This window comes from Aotus nancymaae, unplaced genomic scaffold, assembly GCF_030222135.1.
Source record: "Aotus nancymaae isolate 86718 unplaced genomic scaffold, 86718_ANA_hifiasm-v0.15.2.pri h1tg000051l, whole genome shotgun sequence".
Taxonomy (NCBI): Eukaryota; Metazoa; Chordata; class Mammalia; order Primates; family Aotidae; genus Aotus; species Aotus nancymaae.
Window position 1 is genome coordinate 4,540,668 of NW_026988465.1, and position 20,415 is coordinate 4,561,082.

The 20,415-nt window shown below is 45.4% G+C and overlaps 1 protein-coding gene and 1 non-coding gene across 9 annotated transcripts in view; one reads left to right on the plus strand and one right to left on the minus strand.

Annotated features, from left to right (window-relative positions):
- RREB1 (ras responsive element binding protein 1) overlaps positions 1 to 20,415 on the plus strand; it is a 152,187-nt gene that overhangs the window by 51,005 nt on the left and 80,767 nt on the right. The gene's annotated exons all lie outside the window — the stretch shown is intronic.
- On the minus strand, positions 12,402 to 12,463 carry LOC135269334 (U7 small nuclear RNA). The gene has a single exon (XR_010337637.1). It is a non-coding gene; the product is annotated as a U7 small nuclear RNA (small nuclear RNA).

A 20,415-nucleotide genomic window follows, 5' to 3' on the forward strand; every position in this document is an offset into this window, starting at 1 on the left:
TAGAGTTAGATGTGATCTAATCTTTTGAATTTTGAACTGATTGAAAAGGATTTTCCAGATGACATTGAGAACTGCTTGTTTCCTTGCATCCTTTTAAAATTTTTAATTATTAACTGCATTTTCTTTCTCCCAGGTGGGTCTATTATTTGTTGTCGTTTAGGTGTCGTTTGCTGGCCCATGCATTCCCTTGGCTTCTTTGTCTTTTGTGTTCAGCAGACTAGAACTGAGACAGCTCCTTGGCAGCTCTGCCCTGGACAGTACCGGCTTTAACTCTAGGTAGAAGATAAAGATAGCATCACCCCTTTCGGGTTTCATGTTGGCTGGGAACAGCTGCTAAGCTTTGTATAACTCAGAACGTAACATTTCATTCCAGAATTGCTGAAATTTTTAGTTTTCTGCAAGCCAGGGCTTAACCACAGGGTTTTTTCGCATTCAGACTTAAAAGAGTCTAGACTTTTCCTTTGAGAAGCAGTTGCTTGTCTTGGAGTTTAGTAATTTAAGAGAACAGAGGTGGGAGAGGGAGGGAATTATTTGCATAAGTTATTTTAAAGCTCCATCCTTTCCCTTCATGAGTTTAAATGGTTTAATTTGCTTAGGTACTCCAGCAGAGGTGTAAGATAATTGAAGTAAATCTTGAGTCAGACCTAAACAAAAGAAAGAACTGACCTAAAAAAGAGCAACTGAACTCACACTAATTGAATCACAGATTTGCCCAGACCAACTTAACCTGTGAGGAAGGCCAGGGAACACTGTGCTGTCGGGGAGCTTTTTGCCTCTTGAGAGGGAACACCAGCCAGTTCCTTGTGGCTCTCCCAGCCACCTTCCACACTGGGTTAGAGCTGCAAAATTCAGCCTGAAAAAAAATGTGAAAGCCATTTTAGGTTGGGCATTTGGAAAACGTTTTTTCTCCTTTTGGAGACCTGGTGCCTTTGGTATTTGTATATAGAATCCACTTGTTTATTCTTTAGGAGAGGAGCAGTGTGTGTGAATTGGGCATCCGTTAGAAGAAATGTAACAAGCTTGCCTGTCTGTAACAGCTGGGCTAAGTTGCAGCCCTTTGAAATAAGACAGTCGGTTTTCCTTCCTTCTCCTTAGCCAGCCATCCAGTGTAGGAAATGGGATGCTATACATACCCTGAGTGGGAGGAGAGGGTTCCAGAGTGCCACTTGGCTGCTCCTGTGTGCCCATCCTTGTTCAGGAGCACCTTGAGATTACATGGTCTTAAATACCAAAGCTGACCAAAAGCTGCCCTTTCATTCAGCTTCATCATCCCTGGCTGTTGAGGAGGGCTTTGTTTCCCCTCTGATTGCCACTGGGCTGCCTTGCCCCAGCTCTCTGGGGTCCTTTGCTCCTTAATCCATCAGCTCTTTTCTCTTATTACTGACAAAATAGGACCTGACTGCCCATTTTTTGGAGATGACTAATTAATTAGTAAAATATTTGGCTGGGTGCAGTGGCTCACGTATGAAATCCCAGCACTTTGGGAGGCAGAGGTGGGCAGATGGCTTGAATTCAGGAAGTTGGAGACCAGTCTAGGCAACGTGGTGAAACCCTGCCTCTACCAAAAATACAAAAACTTAGCCAGATGTGATGGGGCATGCCTGTAGTCCCAGCTACTCAGGAGACTGAGGCACAAGAATTGCTTGAACCTGGGAGGTGGAGGTTGCAATGAGCCGAGGTTGTGCCACTACACCACTACAGCCTGGGTGACAGTAAGACTCCATCTCCAAAAAAAAAAAAAAAAAAAAGCCTAGTACCTCTTGTGTGCACATATGCACTGTATGACCATGGGCCAGGCACAGTGGTTTTTGCCTGTAATCCCAGCACTTTGAGAGGCTGAGGTAGGTGGATTGCTTGAGCACAGGAGTTCAAGACCAGCCTGGGCAACATAGTGAGATGCTGTCTCTCCACAAAAAAATAAACTTAGCCGGATGTGGTGGTACGCACCTGTGGCTCCAGCTATTTGAGAAACAGAGGTCTGAAGCTGAGGTTGCTTGATCCTGAGAAGTGAGGGCTGCAGTGAGCCATACTTCAACCTGACTGAAATAGCAAGACCCTGTCTCTTAAAAAAAAAAAAGACCACCCAACATGCAAGGTTTCTTGCGTTCCCTTTCCAGTGTTCCTCTTTGCTCTTTCATCCCTCCTGATTCCAGAAGAGGGCTCTACCACTCACCACTACTGCCTTCACATTTATGTGGATTCCTGCCTCCTGGGGACATCATCCTTGCCAGCCCCTGTTGCTGTGCCTGTGCTCTACCAGGGGTGTTTTCATGTTCACATCAGTGACCCCTTTTATCCCTGAATCTCATCAGCTGGCTCAGGCCTGGCTTCTCTGTGGAAGGATTCATCCCACGTGCATTCTTCAGTGTATGAATCCCACAGGACCAAGACCTGGATCCCTTTCCATTTCTTCACATTCAAGAATCTCTACAAAAGAATGTAGCCCAACTCCCCTAACAATCTAAAACTTCTTCCCAATCACCATTTAGTGCCCCAGGACACTTGCCTGTGGCCAGAGCAACTCTCTTCCTATCTGCCCTTTGTATTGTCTGCCCCACCTGCTTCCCCTTTGAAAGTTGTTCAGGTTTAACCTTCCCTCCCTATTCCCTTTGCTCCCCTTTCTAGGCAGGTCTCCCTTCCCCTGCAATCCCACACCGTGTTCAAACAGGTTTTCTTAAAACTCTTACATCGCCTTTCTTAGCCTACACCCCCTACCGCTCCAGACCCAACCCCAGCTCTCCCAGCTCCTGTAATTTGCCCCCTCCACACACACCCTCTTTAATGATCCCCCTGCCCTTCAGCAGGACCTGGCTCCTGGACTTCTTGTACTTCCTGGGTATCAGCTCCTTCCAGCCTCCACCTCCATAGCCTTCCTCTTACACTACCCCAGTCCACCAATCTCTGCTTTTTCTAGACCTAAAATTAGAATTGTACAGACAGCACTTAATTTTCTTACCTTCCCAAGATTTCTTTTACCACTCACCTAGTGGTAAGGTTATGGAGTCTTCCACCCCCAACCTAGTAGTGGATCAGGAGTTACTAAGTGAAGTAACTGGTGTACATTTTTATCATCAAGAAATATTTGAGGGCCTAAAGTAGAGTATTTCCCTCCCTCCCCCCGACTCCCAAATCATTTGAAGGTAGATTGTGGGTCCCATTTGTTTATTTTTTTTAGACTTTTTTTTTTAACCTTGATAGCTTAAAGGGCAGGAAAAAATTGATTAGTTTTCATCTTCAAAGGACACAGGATAAAACAAGGACTGAGCCAGCCCATCCCTACCCTCCAAACACCTTTTAATCACAGTTACTTTCCCACTCCCATGGTTTTTGAATTTTATAGTTGATATAATCCCTCCTTTTATAGCCGATTTATGCATTGCAATTTAAATAAGCAGAAATGTTCAGTGCATAGGGGGACTCAGGTTTAATAATTGTTGGCTTAAATTTAAAAGGCTCGCTAAAGCCCCTGTTCCTCCACAAGACCATTCCCTTTTCTGTGACCCCTTTGAGGTTCCTAGGAAATGATAGTTTGTGGGCCATATTTACACCTACAGGAGGACTTCTTTACAGAAAACCTCCTCAGTATCTTTGATGGCCTAGATTTGTTCATAGTCACACTAAGAAAGTTTTAACCTGATAGTCACCATTAAGAAACTAACTCGAATCCCAACATCATTCCTGGAATAACTGGGGAGAGTAGTAAAAAACCACACAAAGGCAAGCTGCAGAAATGGGGCTCACAATGATGTCTCCCCTCTTGTTCCTTTCCAGAGAATGAGTTCTGTTTTAAAATTGTAACTGTTTATGACAGGCATTGGGGAAGGGCTTGTTTTAGGAATTGATTTAACTAGTGTTTTATTGCCTTGTATCGATGTTTTGAGGAATTATGAAAACACTGATGAGATGGTTTATCTCATCTTTATAAGAAAAGGGAAGGTTAGAGGATTTGGTATTGCCAGTGTTTTTATTTATTGTTGGCAGCCTGCCTGAAACTGATGGCAATAGTAAGGAAAAAAGCCTTTAGGTCTCCTTAACTCTCCAAAGGTAGGATTAAATCTGCTGAGGCTCAGGCCATTGCTGTAGTTCTGACTTTTCCTGGGAATCACAGATCCTTTTGAAAGGTTGATCAAATTTATGAACTATTTTCGTAAAGCTGAATACCATCCACATTTTACATGTGGTTTCAAGGGTGTGACTCTTGCAGTTTTCTACAGAGCAGGGCGTATCAACCTACAAATGTCATCTGTTTAGCTCAGCTGGCCCATAGTGGGTTTTCAGTAAATGTTTATAGATTGAGAGGAACAATGCCTACTATGTGCCAGGCACTGAGCTATAGACTAAAGATACATAAATTGGGGGAGGGAGGGCAGGGAGCAATTCCATATCTTAAGAAAGACTGAAATGTGTGCCAGGTGCGGTGGCTCACGCCTGTAATCCCAGCACTTTGGGAGGCTGAGGTGGGCGGATCACCTGAGGTCTAGAGTTTGAGACCAGCCTGACCAACATGGAGAAACCCCGTCTCTACTAAAAATACAAAATTAGCTGGGCATGATGGAACATGCCTGTAATCCCAGCTACTCAGGAGGCTGAGACAGGAGAATCGCTTGAACCCAGGAGGCGGAGGTTGTGGTGAGCTGAGATCGTGCCACTGCGCTCCAGCCTGGGCAACAAGAGCGAAACTCCATCTTAAAAAAAAAAAAGAAAAAAGACTGAAATGTGATCATTTTCTTTTGTGTGTCTGTGTGTGTGTGTGTGTGTGTGTGTGTGTATTTTTAATGAGACAGGGTTTCCCTCTGCCACCCAGGCTACTTGAGTGCAGTGGTACAATTAGAACTCACTACCAAGCCCAGTAAATTTAAAAAATTTTTTAGACACAGAGGTCTTGCTATGCCGCCCAAGCTGGTCTAGAACTCCTGCCTCACAAATAGTGTCTTTCTGGTATATTTTCAAATACCATGTTAAGTTTAAAAAAAAAAAAACAGTAACATCAAATTATATTTTAAAAATCACTGTATTCTCATGATACATACATTGTTTCAGATTACCTTTTCTAGACTATCCATAAATATATCAATCTTAAATGTGGCAGCTTGCTTTTTAAACTTGACCTAACTTTAAACATTTTCCCATGTTTTCACACATTGACTTTTTTTTTGAGAAAGCATCTCACTTTGTCACCCAGGCTGGAATGCAGTGCTGCATTCACCGCTCACTGCATCCTCGACCTCCTGAGCTCAAATAATCCTCCCTCATCACCTTCCTAAGTAGCTGGGACTACAGGGGCACGCCACCATACCTGGGTAACTTTTTGTATTTTCTGTCGAGATAGGGTTTCTCCATGTTGCCCAGGCTGGTTTCGAACTCCTGGGCCAAGCAATCCTCTCGCCTTGGCTTTGCAAAGTGCTGGAATTACACGTATGAGGCGCAATGTCCAGCCCACATTGACCTTTATGTTTGAGGTGGGACCAGTTCAAGCAGGTTTAGCGTAGATGGGGCAGGGTGGTGATGACTCACCTGGGAGAGATCAGCCTGCTTAGGACATGTCCCTCTATCTTTGGTTTCATGGATTACTTCCCTCTATGAACTGAAACTAGTAAACACTAGGCAAAGTAAGTTACTCCTGAAATCCACTAACTGCCCTCCCATGCCTGCAGGTAAAACCATCCCAGATTCTCTTTATTCCTGCTTTAGGGTTTAAAAACCCCTGGAGGCAAACAAAGACTGCAGATGTTCCTAGGATGGTTAGACTTGATTTGAAAGAGAGAGATACATATTCAGTAGCAATGATGAAAACGCATTCAGTACTTGAAGTACCCATTCAACCATTCTGTTTTAGTTTCCCTACAGTATTCAATAAATTACATGAGACATTCAACACTTTATTATAACACAGGCTTTGTTTTAGATGATTTTGCCCAACTGTAGGCTAATGTATGTGTTCTGAGCATGTTTAAGGTAGGCTAGGCTAAGCTACAATGTTCAGTAGGTTAGATGAATTAAATAAATTTTTGACTTAGGATATTTTCAACTTATGACAGGTTTATGGGGTCCTAACCCCATTGTAAGTCAGAGAGCATCTGTATAATATAGCAATCCAAGATTACTGGAAGAAAAAAGGTACACCGTTGACCTATTCTTTCCAGTGCAGTAGCCACTAGCCATACATAGCTATTCAAATTTAAATTAGACTTAAATAAAATTTTGTAAAGTTGAATCCCTTGGTCATATTAGCCACTTTGAAAGTCACATGGGTGGATATTATTGTTCTCTTAAGTTTTAAACTTGATAGAGTTTTGTGTAATCTTTTTAAGCAGTCCTCCCCACTATACCCACCCTCCAGTTAGCAGTGTCCGATGGTCACTTTTGTTCATAGAGTTCAGTTTGACAGTTGACATGTATATTGATCTAGCTACCTGTGTTTTGTGTTATGTTTTGCTGTGGTTCATATTCCTGTGCCTGGGGGCCCCCAAGCCCTCCTTTCCCACCTCTCTCAAAACCACCTGTTTTTCTCCATCTGCTGCATTTTGGTTATGGACATTTATTTGTAGGTTTTCTTTAAAACAAAACTCCTCTAAATCCTATTGATAACCATCCATGCTCTTCACCTCTCCTGTCTAGGCATTCTCTTCCTAACTCCTACCGTTCATTCTGGACACCTGCCTGGCCTCCTTTTGGTTCCCCCTCTGCAGCATTGCCTCCACGCACCAGCTGCAATGCTCCTGTGCCTTAAGAGTATTGCAGTGCCTCCTAACTGGGTTATATGCCTCTGATTGTCCACTTAAAAATCTGCCCCAAGAGCTTTTTAAACTGTGGATACAATTATTTTATCCTGGGCTTTAAAAATGGTGGGGAGGGGCCCTTCAGTGGGTTTCCAGAGCAACAGGATAAAGTTCATGGCTCTTAGATGGAACCTTGAGCCCAGCATCATTCTCCCAGCCCCATCTTTGCCATTTCCCCCACTCCACTCTCCCTCCTTTCTCATAACACACTGGTTCATTCTGATGGCTCCCAGGGGTTTTGTTCTCATGAGCAAGACACGCAAAACTTTTGCATTTAGACACAAGGTTCCTGTTTTTTTATTTTGCTAAGTAAGGGCATTAAAAAATGATCTCCACCATCTACTGTCTTTATCATCTCATTTTAAAAGACGGCAGTTTACCCTAAAAAAAAAACAAGAAAAGAAAACGAATGAACTCAGCATCGTGAGAAACTCAGCAAATCATCTGCTTTTTCTGCACACTGTGTTCCAGCTTTCTGCATGTGACTGGGAGGCGAATCTCTTCTTCAAGTTCAGGTCTGCTTTTGCTCTGCTGCCCTCATCTCGCGCTCAGTGATGCTTACCTCTGGTGAGCCCCTGCAGTTCTAGAGGTGTTTGGCTCATACTCCAGGTTCCCTGGAGTTGAAATTTCACTCTCCGTGTCTCTTCTCGCACAGGAAGCCAGCGCTCTCTGTCTTATAGCTCTTGGTGGTTCTGACATCTGGAATGTTAGTAGCCTTGGATGTCTGAGGATGATCGTCATCATATCCCAGGTTTTTGCACAGATCCCAAACATTGCCCTATGTCTAGGGTACACAAATAGTATAGAATATTTTAAGCCACTAATTTTAACAACATGCTGAGAATGCCCATTTTTCTCTGCCTGTGGATTGGACACACTCTGAAAGCAGCAAGGATGGGCCTACAACAACTCCAGCTGCAGGAAACTGAGTAGACTGCTCCACTTTATTTTATTATTTATTATTTTTTTATTTTTTGAGAGAGAGTCTCACTGTGTTGCCTAGGCTAGTACAGTGTCACTATCAAGGCTCACTGTAGCCTCAACCTCCCAGGGCTTAGGTGAATCCTCCCACCTCAGCTTCCCGAGTAGCTGGGACTACAGGCACACACCACCACACTTACATATCTGTCTTCCAAACTCTCATTCATTAAAAGTGAATCTTGATTAGTAGGGTAAAAGAAGGCCATCACCACAGTTAGCAGTGTCTTTTGGGGGAAGCCTTGAAAGGACTATTTTTCCCTTGATGAAAGCAGAGCATTAAAGGTTAACTACAAGGAATAAAGAGACGGCGAGTTTTTTCCCACATTTTCATTGTAGCCAGGTAGCCATTTGAATAATCTGTTAAGCCTTTTTTTCCCCCCTTAGAAAACTTCTGTTTCTAGTTTGGGACCACTCCAGGATGTCACTGGCCTCTGAAATATTTATGAAATGTGTTAGTTCCCATTCTAAATTGGTTTAGTAACTGAGGCTGTTCTTTTGACTTCTGTGTTTTAGTTCTGGGGCTGGCAGAGCATGAAATTGGGTTTGTGTGAACATGTGTGTGCCCGGGTATAGTAGACCGCGTTTTCTTTGCAGAGTTGTGATGAAGCATCTTCAAGGGCTTTGAAAAAGTTTCCTCAGGCATATCCAGTGAGCAAGGTAGATGCCATTGTTTCGCAAGTTTTCTGTTTTCTTTCTGTCTGTACAGCTTGTTCCTGACTTCATGGCTGGGAGGGAATAGAGGATGCTGAAGAATATTTGCTGTTTGGCCAGTGGGGTTGAGCCGAAAAGCTGGCTCCTATTCTCCCATGGGTCACCTTCAGGGCTGGGTCCTGTGGCTATAGGAGAGGGACCACATAGAGGCACTGTTCTCAGTTCTGCATGGGGACAGCACGGTTCCTCTGGTTGCTGCACATGCCGTCTGACTCATCTATTATCTAGACTCGAAAAAAAAAAAGATCCTAAAAAATACTGGCTTCATTCTGGAGAGTTGGCACAGAAATTGGGATCGTGGACTCATTCTATAAGCTGGCTTCTGTTCTTCACCTCCCACCCTTTTCTCCATGGCCTTCCCTACCTACTATCATTACTCCCTACCCAGCTCTCTTACCTCTGTGACTGTTAGAGATTAAATGGTAGGTATTTGGGCAAGGAAATTTCTCCTTTCATTAATTGATTTTAGGAAGATCTTTTATATCCCAGAAAGGAACTCCAGGGGGACTGTGGTAAATATCTGATTTCATCATTTTCTGAACACATTAACCTCACGTATACTGATGGGATGCCAAGAAAATGGAACTCCTACCCTTGTATGGCAGGGAGTCAGGAACTCTATCCACTGATGTGTGAATTCCCTCAGGTCATCCCATCTCATAAGTGACATGCACAGTCTCACAACCCACTTGATCGATGCACAAAAGAGTGGATTTTGCTTGTGTTGAGTCCTGGATATTCACGGGAAAGCTGTAAGCGCCAGGCAGATGGAAGTGCTTTTGAGTCTGAACCTAAAAACACCTAGACCTTCCCACAGAGTCAGATCTCAAGCGCAGAGTTAGGGCCAGGAGGAACATCAAAGAACACGGCCTGGCTTGCTCCACAGCCGAGGGATCCAGTGTATTCCAGGCCATTTGCTTGTGCAAGCACATGGTATACTGCTTTCAGTTCCAATGGTTAAAGGATGCTGTTAAACGCTACTGAATTATTTTAAAAATAGTAGTGTAAACTACATTTAACTTAAACTGCTGTAACTAACTTCTGGGGTTTCTGGCCTTTGATGAAGATAACTCTTGGATTTGCTGTAGACAGAAAGCAAATATCTAAGTGAGCCCTGAAAGTAAGTTCTCTTCTTGGAAGCATTGAGCCTCTCCCACACAGAGGCACAGGCATTGCTAGTCGGTTGTACTTGAAGGCTGTTAGAGTTGGAGCTGCAATGGATGCCGGGTAGGTGTTGCTTGGGCATTGTTCCAAGAGGCTCTGGAGGCAAGTATTTTAAGCAAGTCAAACAGCCCCTCTAGGCGAGCTGCAGGAAGTCCAGCCCTTGCCTTCCGTGTGGTCAGCAGGAGATAAAAGTGTGGACTGTTGGAGGCTAGGCCCCTCCTATCACTGGATGACTAACTGTTAAGGGAAGATAAAAGGAAAGAGTAGGGATGTTCTTTTTGAACAACATGAAGGTGCCTTTGTCACATGTGTTCCAAGTAAATTAAAGGGGGTGAGCAAGACCTGGCTCAGTTTTATGATCACAAGCATGTTGAAGACTCTGAGGAGCAGGATTTGGCTTCACAAGTATGCCAAAACAATTTCATGTCATGAAAATACTGGTAGAGGTAGGCTTTGGATTGGGATTGTTCCCATTAAACAGCTTACGTTAAATGGGCATCAGCTTGGGTTTCCAAATCTGTGTGCTACAGAGATTTTCCTTGTTGAGGTGTGTCTGACCCGTGGGGACTGGGTGGACATGCCCAGCTGTCCTTGGACTGAGCAGATGAGCAGGTAGGGCAGCTGTGCTTCTCTGAAGTGTGCCCATCTCTTCTTAGTCGTACTTCTGGTGCTGGCCGAATTATCACCCAGGTATGAAACAGTTGAAAGGAAGAGACCATCCTGCTCGTGTTTATCTCCCCTTCTCAGTTTTCCTTCCTGTTCTTTGTAACATTTGGGGGGAGTTTGGGGGCTTGCAAAGGGGTTATCTGTTTCTCAGGGTGGAGCGTGTAAATGTGAACTCACAATAAGAGCCTGGGCATGTTCGGTGCCCGGTGTGAGCTCAATCCAAACAAGTGAACAAATGTGCTTTCGGAGACATGCTGCTTGTTTCAGGCCGGGCCTGGGGGCTTGGGCTGTGGATCAGGGTGGCCCTTTGTGCAATTAGACCCCCCAGGGAGTGCAGTTGTTGTGAACTAATCACTGCCTGGAGGGCCTGTGTGCCTCAGACTTCCTCCAGGACTTCAACTAATCCCCACTCCCCACCCCCACTGCCAGCCCTGGCCTCCAGCCCCCTCCTTCCAAGGTGCCTCTGCTGGTCCAGGAACATGTCACCTCCTCTCCCAGCTGCACATGGGCTTTCCAAAACGGCCCATCCTGCCTGCTAGTCCTTTTTGGTTTGCTCAGTTTACTTTAAGAAAACCCATTTGCTTGCTAGTGTTTTGGGTTGGCTAGCTTGTGATAAACACTTATCAACCACTTATATGTCAGAGCATTTGTTTTCCTTTATATGCATAGTAGTGAATACTTTTCTTAGAGGCGAAATTGGGGGTGAGGAAATGGAAGGCTTTCTGTTATATGGCATAGAGGGCAGCCCATCCAGCTCCTGGGAGCTGGACATGGTCACCTTACCGCACACAGTCATTCCCAGCTGACGGTTTGTAATGTCTGATTACGCACTGTGAAATTTTGACCACAGCTGACCGCTTTTCCAATGGGCGAGGAAAGATGTGATCCCCTCCTTCCACTGCCTTCTCCTAAGCTGTTAGGGGAGAAGCATTTCAAACACATTTTTATCTTCCACAAGTCATTTTGGTTTTCTAAGAAGTATCATCCTGAAATTCCCCTGAATTCTGGGAATTAGAAGCCCAGATTTAAGGTAAACCACCTGCCCTGGGGTTGCTTAGCTTGCAGACAGCTCCTCCTCTGGGGAAAAGTGAAGAATCCTGTTGCTGCTGCACCCTTTCCCCGAGCACATTAGAAAGGCCAGCCCTGTGACCTCAGGGCCTATGAAAGAGTTGCAGGATATTGCCTAAAACTCTCTGCAAACTGCTACTGAACTTTACCCTAGCTTCTTACCAGAAGCTGGAAATGTGACAAGATACTTAGATTAACTCCAGAGATGTGTCCAGAACACTCCCATTTCTACCATATAGTGTCACGGTGTCTTCAGCCATGCTGTATTCAGGTGCTGCAGTTACTTGGGAGAGAAGCAGCTTGGTGAATATAGGGAAGAAAGAGCTTCATCCTTGTGGGAGCCAGTAGTGTGTACTTCCGTAATTAACCGAATGTGAAGCTGACCAGGATTGGTTTCAGCAGCAACTGAAGTCAGAGGGGTTTTATTTCCTGCTTGTCATACAGCATGGTGACTGTCAGCAGCTGTTCTCGTTGTCCAGGGAATTGCATTTGCATTTGGGAAAAGCCAAATTATATTTATTTTAAATTGTCCAACTTGTGGGCTGGGGCAGGAATTCTTTTAGAAGACCATCAAGCTGAGCTCTTCCCTTCAAAGCTTTGGCAATCCAATACAGGAAACAGATGGGTGAATTGAGGAGTTGGGAGAATCAGCTCAGGGACTACCTGGAATATTGGAGGATAAATAGTGTAGCATCAATAGTTCGCATACTGGAGGATGCCACAATGTTTGCAAAGTATTTTAATAATCACTCCTTTGATTTCTGTATTGTAAGGTAAGGAGGGCAGTGTTATCAGCTTCGTTTTCCAGCTAGGAGAACTGAGGCTCAGAGTTCAGTGGCTCCACTGGTGGCAAGCTGAGTTTCCAGGCCAAGATTTAAGACGCCCCGTGTCAGGCCGGGCGCAGTGGCTCATACCTGTAATCTCAGCACTTGTGGAGGCCAGGGCGGTGGATCACTTGAGGTCAGGAGTTTGAGACCAGCCTGGCCAAGGTGGTGAAACCTCATCTTTTTTTTTAATAATTTTTTTTGGCCGGGGGGCTTTCTGGCAAAAACCGGAAAGCCTGCTAGACAAATTCTAAAAGAGCTGTAACACTGAAACCTCGTCTTTACTAAAAATACAAAATTAGCGGGGTGTCCTGGTGCACGCTTGTAATCCCAGCTACTCGGGAGGCTGAGGCAGGAGAATCGCTTGAATCCAGGAGGCGGAGGTTGCAGTGAGCCAAGATCGTGCCACTGCACTCCAGCCTGGGTGACAGAGTGAGACTCCATCTGAAAAAAAAAAAATTCCTCATGTCATGTACTTTTTAAGTTATGCTGTGATGGTTTATTCTTGTGCATGCTTCTGGAATCTTAAGGTATTATGCAGAGAGGGCAAGTGTTATGCATAAAAGATTGTCCCCTTAGAAGTGCAGAATCTGAAAGTCAGAAGAGTCTTCTAACCTGGTCTCCCATCCATTGTCTGACTGGGGTTTTTGTTTGCTTTTTATTAACTAGTGGTTATCCACCCTCTGCTTGAAGACTCCTGGGACAGCAAACTCATTACCTTATCTGGGCTCTTTCCATCTGAGGGCTTAGTTCAAAGCCCTGGTTTAAAGAATCGTGGAGCTCCAGAGTTGCTTGTTTGTGCCTCGTTCCTGCCATGGTGGACCCATACAATGAGTGTGCCCCTCTTCCACACATCAGTCCTGCAGCTTTTGTAGCTGGCTCTTGTCTTCATTCTGTTAGCCATTTCCAGTTTTCCCCTTGACTTGGTTTCCCAATCCTCTAGCTTGCTAATGACCCTTCTCTGAATGGTTTTTCAAATACCCTTTCTGTGGTACAGTAGAAAGTACAAGATTTTTGGAGTCAGACAACCTGGGCTAGACCTTTAAGAGCTGTGTTATATCTAGCAAATAGCCTAATCATTACCTTACAAGAGTTGGGAGAGGATTAAATATATGTAAATTGCCTAGCATACTTCTAGCATAGAGTTTATGTCACAAGTGCCAGTGCCCTAGGTTATCAGGGAAAGAGGTGCTCTGGAAAAAACATAATTAGATGCATATTAGACTTCCAGTGTACTCTGACTTGAATCCTATTTTCTGTTACTTATGCAACATCCTTTTCTGTTTTTAAATTCCTCAACCAAGGTGTGTTGTGGAGGCCTCTCCCCACCCTTTCTTGTACCTGGTGTCTACCTGATAAGCCAGGAGAGCAGATCTTAGGGTGGGACAGGGCAGGGATGCTACTCAACTTAATCCCCTGAAGTACATCTTCAGCCTTGGCCCAGGAGAGACCCTGCCCTGCCCTGCCCTGCCCTGGGGGTAGATGAGGATGCCCTGTGGGCCCTCTGCCCCTGTGGTCCAGCATGGGTGCTCTCTTATTAGAACATAGTTCACCTTGGCTACTCAGAGAATGATACACATTTCTGCTGAGTTAGGCAAGAAAGTGATGAAATACCGGGTCCTGGCAGGCAGGCTGAAAAACAATGTTTAGGAAAAGTCTGGCTTTCCTGGGGAAAGGGCCAGGGACTCAGCTCTTCCCACAGTTGGGTGCGAGGGCTGCTGTGTCCCTTCCAGGGGAGCAGGGTGCTGTGTGACAAATGGCTGCCATTTAGCAGCTGTGTCTTGGCCTTGGAAATCTGGCAGTAGTTAGAGACTGGCAGGAAGATATGCTCCCTGGAGAAGAGCTACAAGAAATGGAGTCAGCTCCTTCATAGTCCTCATGTACTAGCAAGAAAGCTTATTGTTGGGACTGTGCCCATTTCCTTCCTTTAAAGAAGCATAGAACCTTGCAGAGAGGTGCAGGAAGAAGAATGGGGTACCACAGGATGGTTTTATCTGGCATTGTTCAGAAAATCTCCCACCTTTCTCAAGGCTCATGTTTTAAATAGTCTGACTGATGTAGATAACTTTGGTAGGCAGGGACCCTGCCTTCCCAGTTAACGTGTGCTTCCCTGCTGAAGTTGTATTTAATGTAATAATTTAAATGTCCAAGAGATTTTTAAGAGAAGCTGCTTCCTGCATGTAACCTGTAACTCTGCCCTAAGCTGCTCCTTCCTCCACACTTTACAAAATATTGAAGTTTTCCTTTACCTAAGAACAACCGACATTCCTTCTGAAAAGGAGCATTAGTAGCTTGTGTTATTTCTTTTTTGTTTGTTCGTTTTTTGTTTTTGAGACGGAGTTTCACTCTTGTTACCCAGGCTGGAATGCAATGGCGCGATCTCGGCTCACTGCAACCTCCGCCTCCTGGGTTCAGGCAATTCTCCTGCCTCAGCCTCCTGAGTAGCTGGGATTTCAGGCACGCGCCACCATTCCCAGCTAATTTTTTGTATTTTTATTAGAGACGGGGTTTCACCATGTTGACCAGGATGGTCTCGATCTCTTGACCTCGTGATCCACCCGCCTGGGCCTCCCAAAGTGCTGAGATTACAGGCGTGAGCCACCGCGCCCGGCCGTGTTATTTCTAATAAAATGCTCCAGGTCAAGATCAGTGGGATACCTGAAATATAGTCAGGGTAAGGAGCAGCCACTCTGGTCTGTTGGAAATAACCTCTGATTTTCCTTCCTCCACCCTCAGGTCCCATTAAGAGAGAAACTGTAGTAGATGGTGAGCTCTTTCTAAGGCTGTAGGAGAGAACCTCAGGGCTGCCTGCCTCCCCTTGAGGTCATCTCCTTAACTGTTCTCCCCCTTACCTTCCCCTTGTTGCTCACTCCTCACTGCCCAGGAGCAGCAGAGAGGCTAGGAAAGGTATCTGGGGCCATCAGGAATCCTGGCTGAAGGGCTCAGGTTTGGAGGTAATTGATTCCACAGCCTCCTCCAGGGAGATTTTCGGAAAGTAGCACATGCTTGGCAACTGCCATTTGCTGGAGAGAAGGCTTTTAGGATCCAGGGTTGCAAGAAGGCCCAGGCCACATGGTTTTCCCAGCCACGCGCTGCAGGCTGGCCTTGCCTGTCTGAAGCCCACCTCTCATGTGTTTTTGTTTCTGAGGAAGCCCTGCATAAATTCATTCCTCCCTGTCCTTTATTTCTTATTATTTTTTATTGTAGTAGGTAAAACCAAAGTTGGAATGGATCTTTGTTTCTGTTCCAGGGCCTTGGTTTTTACTCTGGAGGTGTATAATAAGCCAAGGAGCTTCTCCCAAATTCTCACTAAAGGAAGGTTTTCAGGGAAATCCTGCACTTCATGAGCTGGTTCTCAGGGCTGGGAAGCCTCTAGAGAGCTGTTAACTCAGAAACTCACACTGCTGCACCCGCCCCCAGAGGTTTTCTGACTCAGTAGGTCTGGGGTGGGGAACTGAGAATTTGCATTTCTAATAAAGGGCTGGATACTCCTGCTCTTGGGGCTTGGTCAAGGGTCTGTAGTAGTTAATTTCTCCCTGCATCATGTTGGTGGATCTTCTCTGTGAGGTCAGCCTGTCAGATAGGACTGGACTGTTCAGGATTCAGGCAGAGCCTCCCTTGCTTGGCTGCTTCTAGAACACAAGGGTATAGAACATGAAGTGCCCCATCACTTTGCAGAGCAAGCATAGTGTTTCCAAACTGTTGCCCGCTGCAGTGAACCTTTTAGACTGTGGTGAAAGTCCAGTCCTGCCTCTTGCCAGGGAGAGGAAGGCAGAGGTGGAGGGGAGGAGAGTGCTCCTCCTTCCTGCCTTGACAGGGGGTGGAAATGGAAAGCCAGGTGCTGAGCATCTGTAAGGGTAGCAATGATGCAGAGCGAGATTATTAGAAGTCAGAGAATGTGACTAAGGGAGCACACCTGTGCTTTCTAGCCACGGGCCAGGAGTCGCACACTTTTCCAAAATAAATTCAACAGAGTTCAGAAACTGGATTTATTACATTGCTGTACCATGCAACAGCTCTAGGATCTTGGAAACATGTGACTCAGCCCCTCTCAACCCTTGTTTTTATGGCTACACAGTGGGAATAATCCTCATATGGTTGTTGTTATGAGGATCAAATGAGACAATACACGTGGCATGTGGCACATGGTGCTTAAAAATTGTTAGCCATCATTAAGTGTGATGGCAGAATTAGTAGTTAAGTGTGTCTTGGAATTTGGAACCAAGAGCCATGAGTCAGTGGGAGTCATGTGGAACGTGGCCATGAGGGATAGGGTTGTGAGAGGAGTGCAGGCAGATATTCTGGGGAAAGGAACTGACCATGGGGACTGGTGTGTGATGGAGCCAGAAGGTGGACTGAGGCCAGAGCATGGAGACCCTTGAATAGCAGGTTAAAGAGCTTGACCATTAGTCTTTTTTTTTTGAGATAGAGTCTTGCACTGTTGACCAGGCTTGAGTGCAGTGGCGTCATCTTAGCTCAATGCAGCTTCAAACTCCTGGGCTCATGTGATCCTCCTGCCTCAGCCTCCCAAATAGCTGAGACTACAGGAGGGTACCACCATACCTGCTTAATACTTAAATATCTTGTAGAGATATGGTCTCACTTTGTTGCCCAGGCTAGTGTCAAACTCCTGGTCTTAAGTGATCTTCCCACTTCACCCTCCCAAAGTGGTGGGATTACAGGCGTGAGCCACTGTGTCTGGCTTGCTGTAGTCTTAAAAGGATGAGAGTGTAGGAATGATTTGGAGCTCAGAAGACACCCAGAGGGGGCTGACATGTATCTTGGGTCCCAAGTTTGTTGCCCCCCTTTACCTCTTGCACTTGTGTCTTGAATGTGGCCTGTACCAAGGGATTCATCCCCTCCACCTCTTTTTTTTTTCTTCTTCTTCTTAATTAGAGACAGGGGTTCTGCTGTGTTGCCCAGGCTGATCTTGAACTCCTGGCCTCAAGTGATCCTCCTGCCTCTGCGTCTCAAAGTGCTGAGATTATAGGCATGAGCCACCATGCTCAACTCCCCTCCACCTCCTAGGAGTCCCTTCTTACCCAGGAAGAGAAGATCAGAGTTGGCTGAAGCAGCTTACGGTGCCCCATGGAGTAGATCCTGCTTAGATGCTGAGAGGCGCTGTGTGACATTCTAAGGCTCCTGTCTTACCAAAGTCTGTGCCAGCCACGGGTTGTTGGTGAGGGGGTTGACTTTCATGGGTTGCTGCCCTATCCAGGGCATAGCCTGAACCCTAAGCCAAGAAACACATCAACTTCCTGGAACTCAAAGTCGTCATCACAGCTGTCTCAGCCTTCAGAGCACATGTGAGGTGGTTAGAAGAGACAGTTTTGCCCCGAGCTTTACAGGCAGAGAACAGTCATGTCCCTGGTGGAACATTTAGCCTGGTTTAATTCTGCCTCCAGCCTAGCCAAGACTCAGCCCATCCTTCAAGAGATGCCTTTGCTGTTCATCAAACTCCCTCATAGCTCAGACCATTTTAGTGTCTGAACTGTTAACTCAAACTTTTAGCCTGTCCTGGGTTGGCCTGAACTGATCAACTAGGCTCGCACATAGCATGGATCAGCCATCCCAAGTATTTGTGGGCGTTGTGGAGGCTCTGCACTGTGCCCATCCTGGTCTCAAGTGTTGTAAAACCCACTGTTCTATCGTTGTGAGAACGTTCTTCCAGAGTCTCAACCATCATTCTAGGAATCTAAACTTATTCCATGTTTCCTGGGGGCTTTAGGACAGAGTTTAGATTTCACTTTAAGAACCCTCAGGAGGCTGGGCGCAGTGGCTCACGCCTGTAATCCCAACAGTTTAGGAAGGCGAGGCAGGTGGATCACCTGAGGTCAGGAGTTCGAGACCACCCTGGCCAACATGGTGAAACCCCATCTCTAATAAAAGTACAAAAATTAGCTGGGCATGGTGGTGCACACCTGTAATCCCAGGTTCTCAGGAGGCAGGAGAATCACTTGAAACTGGGAGGCAGAGTTGCTGTGAGCCGAGATCAAGATCGTGCCACTGCACTCCAGCCTCAGCGACAGAATGAGACTGTCTCAAAAACAAACAACAAAAAAAGAACCCTCAGGTTTTTGCCTGTAATCCCAGCACTTTGGGAGGCTGAAGTGGGTGGATCACCTGAGGCCAGGCTTTCAAGACCAGCCTGGGCAACATGGCTAAATCCTAAAAACCCAGTTTTAGTCTCAACTAAAAATGTAAAATTTAGAGTTAGCCGAGCATAGTGGTACACAGGCCTGTAATCCCAGCTACCTGGGAGGTTTGAGGCACAAGAAGCACCTGAACCAGGGAGGCAGAGGTTACAGATTGTACCACTGCACTCTAGCTTTGGTGACAGAATGAGACTGTCTCAAAAAAACAAAAACAAAAAAACACACTTTTAGGTTTTTCAGAAACTGGGATGCAGCTCTTATCTTTCATCTCTTCATTGCTATCTCCTTAGACCTGGAGACCCGCCCCTTAATCTTCTGGGTCTGGCTTCACATAGCATTGTTCCTTATCTCCCCTGGGGCTTGGGGGCTGGCCTTTCCTTACCCCCACAGAGGGACTTCCGCCCTCTCCTAGTCTTCCTGCCTTCATTGGCTTTGCGTAAATCTTGTGGGAGTGCAAATCCAAAAATTTAGCAGCCTTTACCAACACCACAAAGACCTAGCCTTTCTGTCGCATTTCACCTACAGGAGTCATCTTTAGGGTGCAACTAGTCTTTCTTTTTTTTTCTGAGGCATTGGTGATGGAGGTAAGGGGTATCTTAAAGTTTCTTCTAAGAACTCTTGTATTTTTCCACTCTTCAAGCTCTGTGAATCCCTGAGGCCTAATAGAACCCAAAACAAACAACCTAGTGACTTTGGCTTTATTGCAAGACATTCTCAATATTCAAATCATTTATACCCAAGGGCAAGAGGATGGAAGTTTCAAGGTCAAGTCTCTCAGCCTAGCCCTCTTGCTCTAAAGCCATCCTCTCTCTTCCTTGCTGTCCTGTGTGCTTCAGGGAAGCCACTCGGTGGACTTTTTTTTTTAAGTTATCTTTTTAAAATGAAGGGAGGCAGCAGGTCTAAATTTTAATGGAAGCCTTAGCTATATGCTGGAAATTTTTAATTACAGATACTTGTTCTGACTCTGAAGTATGTTTATTTTATTTTACTTTATTTTGTTTTATTTTTGAGATGGATTCTCACTGTTGCCCAGGCTGGAGTGCAGTAGCGCAATCTCGGCTCACTGTAACCTCTGCCTCCTGGGTTCAGGCAATTCTACTGCCTCAGCCTCCCAAGGAGCTGGGGTTACAGGCATGTGCCATGTAACCCCATGGCACATGAATATCATGTGCCATGATATTCAGCTAATTTTTATATTTGCAATAGAGATGGAGTTTTGGCATGTTGGTGAGGCTGGTCATGAACTCCTGTCGCCAGGTGATCTACCTGCCTAAGCCTCCCAAAGTGGCGGGATTATAGGCGTGAGCCACTGTGCCCAGCCTATTTATTTTTATTTCTTTAATTTTTTTTTAAATTTTGAAGTTGCTTTTATTAATTATGAATAAAACTGTGGTTCACGCTATTTATTTGAAGATCTTGGCAGTTTCTAGAAAAAAACCGAAGGGCTTTTCCTCTCCAGACTTTGTTCCTAATAACATTTGTCATTAATTAAAATATGAAAAAAGAGGCCGGTCGCGGTGGCTCACGCCTGTAATCCCAGAACTTTGGGAGGCCGAGGTGGGTGGATCACCTGAGGTCAGGAGTTCAAGACCAGCCTGGCCATCATGGTGAAACCCCATCTTAAAAAAAAAAAATGAAAAAACAATAACTTTGCTTTCTTTTTTAAAAACAGTATTTAATTTCACCTTAGATGGGTGAAGATAGTCTGAAAGGATGTTTGTGCATTTCTGAAAACTCCACAGGTATTTTAATAAAATGGACTTTATTCATAGTTTACAAGAGGGCAGGTTATATATCAGGCAAAACAGGGATTCTTACCTTGGCTCTCCCTGGGTGGTTTTCTGGGGTCCCTGGCCCTCCTGGTACTGAACAAAATTGTTGAGTATAGAGTATGTGCATTTTTTCAGTGGGATAGGGGTGGGGAGTCCATAATGTCCAGCTTAAGGTACTCTGCATCCCCTTCTGTGGGAGAGGGGCCATCCCTGTGGGTTAGTCCTGAGGTTCGTGGTGACAGCTATGTGGCACAGATGGGCAGCTTATCTCAGATGCTCCAAAAGGGGAATAAAA